Source organism: Diorhabda sublineata, chromosome 6, assembly GCF_026230105.1.
Source record: "Diorhabda sublineata isolate icDioSubl1.1 chromosome 6, icDioSubl1.1, whole genome shotgun sequence".
Taxonomy (NCBI): Eukaryota; Metazoa; Arthropoda; class Insecta; order Coleoptera; family Chrysomelidae; genus Diorhabda; species Diorhabda sublineata.
The window spans coordinates 3,977,170-3,988,731 of NC_079479.1; positions in this window are offsets into that span (position 1 = coordinate 3,977,170).

Below are 11,562 nucleotides of genomic sequence, written 5' to 3' on the forward strand. Positions count from 1 at the left end.
TTTCGCGCCTTATATGTTATGTTTATGATTTTTTGCAATTTGTGTTCCGTACAGTCACATTAGACAGCTGACATATCTGTCAATAAAAAAGAGACTTATGTCATGTCGACGTATCTGTCAATGAAAAAGAGACTTATGTCATGTTGACGTATCTGTCAATGAAAAAGAGACTTATGTCATGTTGACGTATCTGTCAATAAAAAAGAGACTTATGTCATGTTGACATATCTGTCAATAAAAAAGAGACTTATGTCAAGTTGATGCATCTGTCAATAAAAAAGAGACTTATGTCATGTTGACGCATCTGTCAATAAAAAAGAGACTTATGTCATGTTGACGCATCTGTCAATAAAAAAGAGACTTATGTCATGTTGACGCATCTGTCAATAAAAAAGAGACTTATGTCATGTTGACGTATCTGTCAATGAAAAAGAGACTTATGTGTATGGAAAGTAGAGGTAAGGAGGACCATCTCATATGGGGGCTTAGCTTAAAAACTGTCCACTTGTAGACGGTAAATTATAATTCAAAATTTGATCAGAATGGCGCTCCTGTCAGACAAGATATCATATGAACTTAGTTATTTTAGATAGAGTGAAGTATGCAGTGTTAGAAAATTTGATATTTCAGAAGACTAGAGTCGTTAATTAAATATTCGTATACAAAATCTAAACTATTCACGTAGTACAAAATAATTTTGTAAATATAACTATTGTGAGATAACGCTGAATATTAATTAATTATTGTGAATTTGTAAGAAAGAAAGTGTCAATTATCACTTCTTTCTTTCTCTGTCCTTATTCTTAAATTCCTAGCGCTCTATTTAAAATTTATACTCATGCTATAGTAGCGCCTCCCTAATGTAAAGTATTTGATGGATACTTTCTGTAGCACAGAGATGGTTCTCCTTATCTCTACCCTCCATACTTATGTCATGTTGACGCATCTGTCAATAAAAAAGAGACTTATGTCATGTTGACGCATCTGTCAATAAAAAAGAGACTTATGTCATGTTGACGCATCTGTCAATAAAAAAGAGACTTATGTCATGTTGACGCATCTGTCAATAAAAAAGAGACTTATGTCATGTTGACGCATCTGTCAATAAAAAAGAGACTTATGTCATGTTGACGCATCTGTCAATAAAAAATAGACTTATGTCATGTTGACGCATCTGTCAATAAAAAAGAGACTTATGTCATGTTGAGCATCTGTCAATAAAAAATAGACTTATGTCAAGTTGATGCATCTGTCAATAAAAAAGAGACTTATGTCATGTTGAGCATCTGTCAATAAAAAAGAGACTTATGTCATGTTGACGCATCTGTCAATAAAAAATAGACTTATGTCATGTTGACATATCTGTCAATAAAAAAGAGACTTATGTCATGTTGACGCATCTGTCAATAAAAAATAGACTTATGTCATGTTGACGCATCTGTCAATAAAAAAGAGACTTATGTCATGTTGAGCATCTGTCAATAAAAAAGAGACTTATGTCATGTTGAGCATCTGTCAATAAAAAAGAGACTTATGTCATGTTGACGCATCTGTCAATAAAAAAGAGACTTATGTCATGTTGACGCATCTGTCAATAAAAAAGAGACTTATGTCATGTTGACGCATCTGTCAATAAAAAATAGACTTATGTCATGTTGACGCATCTGTCAATAAAAAAGAGACTTATGTCATGTTGACGCATCTGTCAATAAAAAAGAGACTTATGTCATGTTGACGCATCTGTCAATAAAAAAGAGACTTATGTCATGTTGACGCATCTGTCAATAAAAAAGAGACTTATGTCATGTTGAGCATCTGTCAATAAAAAAGAGACTTATGTCATGTTGACGCATCTGTCAATAAAAAAGAGACTTATGTCATGTTGACGCATCTGTCAATAAAAAAGAGACTTATGTCATGTTGAGCATCTGTCAATAAAAAAGAGGCTTATGTCATGTTGACGCATCTGTCAATAAAAAAGAGACTTATGTCATGTTGACGCATCTGTCAATAAAAAAGAGACTTATGTCATGTTGACGCATCTGTCAATAAAAAAGAGACTTATGTCAAGTTGATGCATCTGTCAATAAAAAAGAGACTTATGTCAAGTTTTATGTATGTATATTTTACAAAAAATTGTAAATGTAAGAGACTGCTATTAAATAAACAGTTACATTTAGTAAATAATCTAGTTAGTTAAAGTGATGCACAGTACACAGAATAATTGGTAATTGTAATCAAACCCACCTGTATTGTTTTTGGTTCTTTTTAAAGACTTTTATATCATTTTATTATACAGTCATTCAGTTCCCTCATTTTCAAGATACGATTTTGTTCATATTTTTTCAGTATTAAATAAAAATCACCACATACTTATAAGTATCTTTTAGAAAAATTATTAGCCTAAAACAATAAAGTTCAGTTTATATTCTAGTTAAATAAGAATAAGAGGTTATTCATGTTATTCATTGTAGACCAAGAATTATTTATTTTTGATTATTGCAATTGATATCGAATTCATCACAATCACAGATGATTGTGGAGGAGAATAAAATTTATTCCAAAGCTTCTCACTATCTCCAAGAATATATAACCCACAAACGATACTACAAAGTATCATTAACGTAATAATAAACGCCATATTTCTCAGGAATTGATATTTTAAAAGAATTTTCACACATCGATCAACTCATCAAAATCTAATAAAGGAACCAGGTGTGGTAATAAAGATTCGTCCATATTTCAAAAAAGTGACAACTGCTCATTTAAAACGAACCATGTTGTCCGCGGTAGTAAAATCTCGAGAAGAATTATAAATTTTTTTAGGGGGATAGTTGTACAGTAGAAAATTGATGAAAATATTTAAAAGAAAACTATAAATCGACGAAATACGGACCACAGTTTATTTTGAAATGCATACACATAGCTGTCGAAACTATTTTTTTGTATTTTATGTTATATGAAGTTAATTTAATTGAATAGATACTTTTGAGCACATTGACCGCATGATGGAGGAACGAAAATATCAAGAGACAAATCACCAGCAGGACAAAGAAGCCTTGGAAGACCTAGGAAAAGATGGAGTGACAACTTCCCAGGTGACTGAGCAGAGGCAATGATGTGAAGAAAAACAGGCAATGATGCCTATACACAACAGGAAGAAGAAGAAGAAGAAGAATAGATACTTTTAATTGAACCCGCGACCATTCGACTGCAAGATCTAACCACGTGAACGTCTTTTTTGTTGACGTTGACAGTAGTTGAAAAATTTGTTTTATGAAGAAAAATCGTATACACTACAAGGACGAAAGATGAATTTTCGGTTTAGCGCATCATGATGTCCAAGACGAAAGTAAATATTTAACTTTCGTACCTGCAAATAACTACGTACTTTCGACCAAAATATGAAGAAAAATCGTATAAAATAAAGGAACGAAAGCTGAATTTTCGTTCCCTGTAGTTTAATATACTATTGATAAAGACTGTAAAAGGTTAAAACGTCAAATTTTTATCTGTCTTTTATAAATTATAAAAAAAAACTAAGATCAAGTCGGTTTAGAAACATAGAATTTATGTATGTTATAAATCTGGTTATAAAATAATTATGTTACGTCCATGTGACTGATACGAAGAAGATTTCCATTATTCTGAGGGTGAGGGATTGACTTCCTCAGAGTTTACGGTTCAAGGTATTTCACGCTCTTTATTTGGCAATCAAGATTCCCACCCATCCTGTCCTGTTATTGTCGACGATGAAGAATTAGCATAATTTTATAGGTTAACGTTTACATTTCATGGTCTGGAAACAAAAAACATTGAAATACTAGAATGATAACCTACCAGAAAGCAAGTGAACGCTCAGGTGAGTTTCGATTGTTCTGCTGCGATTTCGTCGAAACATATTTAACGCGAACAAAACGAAAAGTGTAAATCCTGTCGGTGTTTGCCTGCTTAGTAAATTTTATTGTTCGTTAATGTCTTACATGTTGTCTTGTTTACACGTCTAAATAAATCTTTCTCCAATTTCTCATTTCATACATTTGATAAATTAATGCATCTAAATGTTCTTGATTTTAGCCCTCTTTTGTTTTAAAATTAGTTTTTTTTAATAAGTTTTGAGAGATTGATAAAGAAATGACGTTTCGACTTACTTCAGTCTTTATCAAAATAATATTTTGATAAGGAAACGCTCTTAGAGATTGAGGAGAAGGAGAATCCAGCTTTAAAGAAAAGACCTACAATCAAGAACATTTAGGTACATTAATAAATCTTTCTAGAACTGATACAAGGGATGTCCGCTCATTAAGGACTTAACTTACATCATTTTAAATCATTTATAACAAGGGATTATATTCACGTTTTATCATATTTTGCAAAAAATGAGTGCCTGCTTCAGTATATTCTAACCAGGTAGTGACTCGATTTTCGCACCAAAAGATTTTGCATGGGATGTTAGACGTTGATGATGATGTTTTTTATAAACCTGAGGTACATTATTTTGAAGGTATCAAGCATTTGTTAAATAACTATATTACTCTATTTTCATGAATAATAAAACCTACATACAAATACAAAACTTACTACGGCCATTTTAAATGGATATTATTACAAAATTATCTAAATATTACCGAAAATGTAGTACCTAAGCTTACACAAGTATTCGGTCTTTTATTGGTCTTTCATGTCCATAAGCTGTACAATAGAAAAATGTTTGGATAGGCCAAAAACCCCTCAAACATTTATACAAAATGTTGATGACATAGTCGAGTGGTTAGGTGTTGGGAAATCTACGATTTACACAGTTATTAAAAAAAAAGAAAAGTGGCGAGTTCCAAACCGCGCGTGAAGCTCCAGGGAAACCAAAATTTCAAATAGAAAATTATTTGAAGCGGGAAATTACATGCGTTCTTTAAATAATAATTTCCGACATTAGAAAAAATTATTGTCACAGTTCAAGATGATAAGAAGTCTTTAGAAAAATGTTTGGATAGGCCAAAAACCCCTCAAACATTTATACAAAATGTTGATGACATAGTCGAGTGGTTAGGTGTTGGGAAATCTACGATTTACACAGTTATTAAAAAAAAAGAAAAGTGGCGAGTTCCAAACCGCGCGTGAAGCTCCAGGGAAACCAAAATTTCAAATAGAAAATTATTTGAAGCGGGAAATTACATGCGTTCTTTAAATAATAATTTCCGACATTAGAAAAAATTATTGTCACAGTTCAAGATGATAAGAAGTCTTTAGAAAAATGTTTGGATAGGCCAAAAACCCCTCAAACATTTATACAAAATGTTGATGACATAGTCGAGTGGTTAGGTGTTGGGAAATCTACGATTTACACAGTTATTAAAAAAAAAGAAAAGTGGCGAGTTCCAAACCGCGCGTGAAGCTCCAGGGAAACCAAAATTTCAAATAGAAAATTATTTGAAGCGGGAAATTACATGCGTTCTTTAAATAATAATTTCCGACATTAGAAAAAATAATTGTCACAATTCAAGATGATAAGAATTACCCTGAACTGAGTCGAAACCCAATACGGAAACTATTAAAACAAACTTACAAGTAGAAGACAATCTTTTCCAAATTATTTATTTACTGATTTGATTGTACCAAAAAGAAAAGGGGGCACGATGATAATAGTATGACGTTCAAGCGTCAGTCGGCGTTGTGCTACAGCCACGTAAACATGTCCGCCATTATTAATGCTCCCGCCAAGTGTGAATTGCGAGGTGAGATTCGTTTTCTACAGGCTGAAGACCATAGTAGTTCATGAGTGATGGTGTTGTGCGTGAATGGTATCGAAAGTTTAAATGATGTGCATGAAGATGGGGGCCAAGGACGCAAATCTGTTGCTTCAGATGACCTGGTTCAACTAGTTGACAGAATGGTTGAAGAAAACCGCAGATTCGCCATTACTGCTTTGTCTACGGAATTTCCAGAAGTTTCAAGGTTGTGTACTTTACTTGAATTCATCGGCGACAACTTTCTTTGAAGAGGGCATTGAAAAGTAAACTTTTGGCAATCAAATTATTGTTTTATTTGAACTTGTCTTTCATCTATAGCCTATCGGAGGTTGATAAAAAAACGGCCCTCGTACATATTGGTAGTTGAAACGATCTTATTGACTTTCGAATCAATTCGTTCCGGTGATTACCACGAGAACATGAATACTGACGTCTTTAAACAATGATTAGAGCTGTATTCTTTATGTTATTAAATGAATGGAATTGATGACATTGCAGAAAATCGTGCAATTGCGGTGGCTAGATATCCACCATATTCTGAAGCATTCCAGAAACTTTATTTCAATAGAAACGAGATTGTAGTATGGAGAAGAAATAACCTAGAAACTTTTACAAGTCGAAGACTTATTCATTATGCTTATACAAATGATTTTTCAAACGAAAATACAAGAGATATAATATTTTAAGTGTTTACTAAAAGTGACACGCATCCGTATTAAGGATGGTTTATCATTTTTAGAATATTTAATGAATAATAAATTCGAAAAATTATTGGTTGGTGCTTCTCTAGTTGCTCTACTAGAGTTATACTATATTCTGCTCAAATCAGGGGTCTTAATGCACTGCTTAGCTTCTAATTACACACATCTAAATCTATATTTGTTATTAATTATCCTCAAATTTATTTTGCTCTAACTATTTCTCCAATTATTCTGATTTTATTTATTCAACTTATTTTTTCGAAAATATTTTGTATTTTTAACAATTTTCTTATTATTATCGAAATAATCATTTTGAATGTTTAAAATTTCGATTTTTTTATAGAAAATAACAAAAAAAACGCAAAATTCGTAACTTTTATTTCAAATGTCTACCAAAAGTCCAATTTTTTGTATATCCATTTGATATTAGTCCATTCCGTGCATTTAGGCAGGGGTGTTCAGAACGCTGTAACTCTAGTTCTACACAATATTTTTGGCTTAAAATTTATATTTATACTGTCGAAATATATGTAAATAAATGATAATAAACTTGAAGCTTTATCTATTTACTGGTCGCAGAATAAAAAATCCCTAAAAACAGACCGTCACATGGAAAGACCCCCTTAAAACTTACACCAAATTTTGAATGTACTATGGCCACCAAACAATAATATATCAAAAAAATGTTTTGATAAAAAATACAAAAATCACTTTGTAATTTTCTGCTTTATGTTTGAACAAAATTTCCAGTCATATTTTTCCAGATAACTCAGCTTTCCTTGATTAGTTCCATTGTGGACCAATAAATATTAATTTTCACCTCTCTGAGCTTGGGAACTTTCTCTTTCAGGTATAAAAATCCTCTGCAATATTTAGGCATAGCTTTTACAAAATTTTTCATCAGGCCGAGCTTTAAATGCACCAGTGGTAAAAGTATGTCGTCAGGGTTCACTAAAGGATCATTTTTAACTTTCTTCTGCACTGCAGTTTGTGATCGACGCTGTAATCTTTGTGTAGTGACCTGCTGTAGTTTTTTGCTGTATATTTTGTATAATCTGAAGCTGAAGCCCAAGCAAAAAAGCGATGTCTTTGAAATTGAAATTGAATTAAATGTATTTAATTGTTTCAAGAAGGAACTTCATGTTTTTGTAAGGACATTTGTTGTATAACAACACTGCTTTCAAGCTAGTTTTTGAGCAACAATCGCCAGTAACTTGGATCATATTCAAAATTCAATAAATTTTCGTAAAAGTGAATTCTCCACACACATAACTAAAACCGTCCGGGTTATAAGAAATCGCGGCATATTTACAATGTTTCAAACGTGACTTAGTTAAATCAAATCGTTATACAGTCGCCTAAAATAAGTTATTTAAACAAAAACAAGTAAATGGGGTCAAAAAAGAATAAAGCTGTGACAAAAAAAACTTAGATGTGACTGAAACAAAATAATTATTTTTTTTTTAATGAGGGTACATCAAAAATAGAAATCGTCACAAAGTTCGTGGAACAAAAACAGTGTTTCCCAGTGTAATACAACTGTAAAGTTAGATGTATAAGTCCAGTGATTAATATTTTGTAATTTTAAAAGGGACTATCTCTATAATCCCCCTATAGTCCTCAAGGTGTTCATAGAGGTGAATGGAACCTCTATTTTAAATATAAAAACAAATAACGAATACTAATTCAAACAAAGAGAATATGAGAACAAAAATAGTATGAAACAATTAGCCTTGTAATGGTGAAAAAAATAATATAAATTCCGCAACAATATGTAGGAGACAGGAAATGGTAACTGGTGCATTGTTTACAGGTCAAATGAAAGTCAATTAATATAATTTTATGTTAATATTAATTAGTACCGTTTGTCGGTTTTATTCAGCGGACTACGTTTTAATTCGGTCTCTGCACATAGTTAAAATTCATCGCAAAAACAAAAATTATTGTCTACCAACCTGTATTGTGATTGTATAATGCGATGACGGATTATTATGGCTTCAAAATAGTTGTTACTGAAAAATCAATTTATCGAATTGTATATAACAAATATATTTATGAAAATGTATGATTCACTTTGTAACATGATTACACACTTAAGTTTCAAACACATTTTTTTAAACGAAGATTTCTTGTGAATTGCAAATATTATTCCAATTAATCCTATTACATAATTCTCCGTATTTACTTATTAAATATATCTATTAAAAAATATTATGAATTAATATTTTTATTCTGTTTAAAAATTATAGTGACAATTCGTTTTAAATTCGATCCACTTTTATGCAACACAAGATGTATTCGTGTATAAGTGGTTGCCTACAAAGCTAATCTATTATATTATATTTCATGTTTTGTTAGTTTCTTCAAATTGATTCGTTATCAATTAGTAATAATTCTGAAAACAATAGTCGATACATTACATGTTTTATCTTTATTACTCAATTAACACACCAATAAATTAGTTTGATATACATAATATACTATATTTTCTTGATTAAATGTTATTGATTTAGTGTATATTAATTTTGTTTTTAACATAGCCAAACCTAATAACATGGTTAAAAATTAAGTTTTTATTAACGAACGAGTCAAAATTTATCATTTTAGATGATTTATAGTGGAATTTATAACCTATAATAATGAATTTTGGTAAAATAATTATAAGTTTTTATTTGTATTATCAACAGATTTGTTCCAATTCAATAAAAAAAGTATACCTAATATTTTTAGTTTCAGACACAAAAGCTGCTCTGTATATTCTGAAATTTTGAGGTCAACAATTAAATTGCTTACACGCAATTACATTTAGTATAAATCTATCAAAAACGCTAAAGAATTATTTATATGAAAACAAACAAAAAAAGAACCGTTTTTTTGGTAAAACGGTTCCGTCTTTCATTTCTGTAAACCCAAACTGGTACCAAATCAATGAATTCATGTTGATGATTAACATATAATTCGCTTTGTTCCACAGTTAGGGTCTAAATTGTATATATCTACAGTGTTATCAACCTTCAATGTGTACCAAAGTGATTTCACTTTGGCCACTACAAAAAAGGCAGTTGTAAATATATGTTACGGTAATTAATATCGAATAAATATATCGGTGTTCGACAAATGATTATTTCTACTTTTTAAGTCGAATCTGGATAAAAACTTGAAGACACTAAAGAAATATGGCGGTTGGAAATCATCAATCATCAAGCTTTTGTAGATGATTTATCCGCAGATTCCAAAACGTCCATTTGAAAAGGGACAACCTATATTGACAGTGACTCAGGATACATGCATTTGTCTCTAAAAGAACTGGAAATTACCATGAGAAAACGAACGTTGCGGTTAAGAAAAGCCCAGATTGCAGATTGGCTCGCTAAGAAAAATTTTGAATCCAGAAAACCAATTTTGAAAATCGAATTACTAAACTATATATATATATATATATATATATATATATATATATATATATATATATATATATATATATATACTTATATACCTTCTCTCCAACTTAATCTTGGTCTTCCTCTCTTTCTTCTTCCTTTTGGTGCCCAATTTAAGATTTGTTTGGGTATGCGGTCTTCAGGCATTCTTTGGACATGTCCGTACCATCTTAACTGATTCACCCTAATGTCTTCCGTAAGCGTGTGTTGCACCTTCATGATCTCCCTGATTCTGTCGTTTCTTATTTTTTCCAGTCTTGATATTCCTGCCGCGCGTCTCCAATAATCCATTTCTGTGGCTTCAAGCATTTTGACTGTTTTTTCTTTTAGAGGCCAGACTTCGCTACTACATGTTGTTATACTTTTTATTATGCTATTGTATATTCGATGTTTGTTTTCCTTGGATATTTGTTTGTCCCACAATACACTATTTAGTTGTCTTATTGCTTGTCTTCCTTGGTTATTTCTTTGTGCTATTGCTTCATCTAATCTTCCATCATTAGTGATGATCATGCCTAGGTATTTGTACTAAACTAAGCACACAAAACTAAGTGTAATGTTGCATTAAAATTGTTATTAAGTTCGTAGTTGTGGATCTAGCCGAAGATACCACTGATGCATCTGAAGATGATCTGAACGAAGACTATTAACATAAAAAATGCAGTAAATTCTGAATTTTCAACGTTTGGATTCCATGGCGATTAAATTAGACGGGGTTGCGTGATTTGCTCGGGCATTACAACAAAAATCATGTTAAATAGAGGACGATTCATTTTTTTATATATAAAAAAGAAACTTTTTTCACTTTAAGGTATTCAGATGATAATATGTATTAAGACAAACAATTTCAGTACAAATAACATCGAGTTGATGTATTATTGAACTAACTTGTGCCTGTTATCTTCAAAATTTCCTTGCCTTTAATTTCAATCTATTCGTTTTATGAGATTATTGTAGTTTTCAAAAATTCACACGGGTTTTCGCAGTCTTAATTAAGACTTGTTTTGCATATGCATTTAGAAGAAGATGGATGTTTCCTGCGTGGCATAAAGTCGAAAAAGGGAAGCTGACTTGTTTCGGGGGTGAGAATTTCCTGTTTCGAACGGATGTATAGTCTTAAAAGGCCTCTTGTAATCTCATATTGAATAGTGGCTAGTATATATCGTAAGCGAGAATAAAAAAAATCATCTGTTTTCTATAAGATTTATAAGAATTTTTCTTGTCAATTCAAAAATATAAATCTTTTCATGATTCTATGTAATCGAACATTCAAAAAAATTTGAAATCTGTATCTAATTAATTAACTAAATAATTTCGTACTACGAAATGACGTCTAATGATGTTGAAGTGTATAGTAATTTCCTTTCTTTCACCGAACAAGTCGAATTAAAAAATTTTCCAATTTTCTTTTTCTCACTGAATAAATTAGTTAAGTAAAAGTTGAAAAACACGAACTTCTATATCTAAGAATGAGCAAGAGATATGGCAACAATGATGTGAAAATGTCAAATCTAAACAGTTCACTTTCAGTCTCTGAAGACGATAATTTGGTTATCGAAACGCGCGACAGTCAGTGTAATCAGTGAATTCAGTAAAAAAAACAGAGAATCGTAAATTCTACGTCTTGACAATTCTATAGTTGGAAAAATACTGACGAACCTAGCATATTCCGGT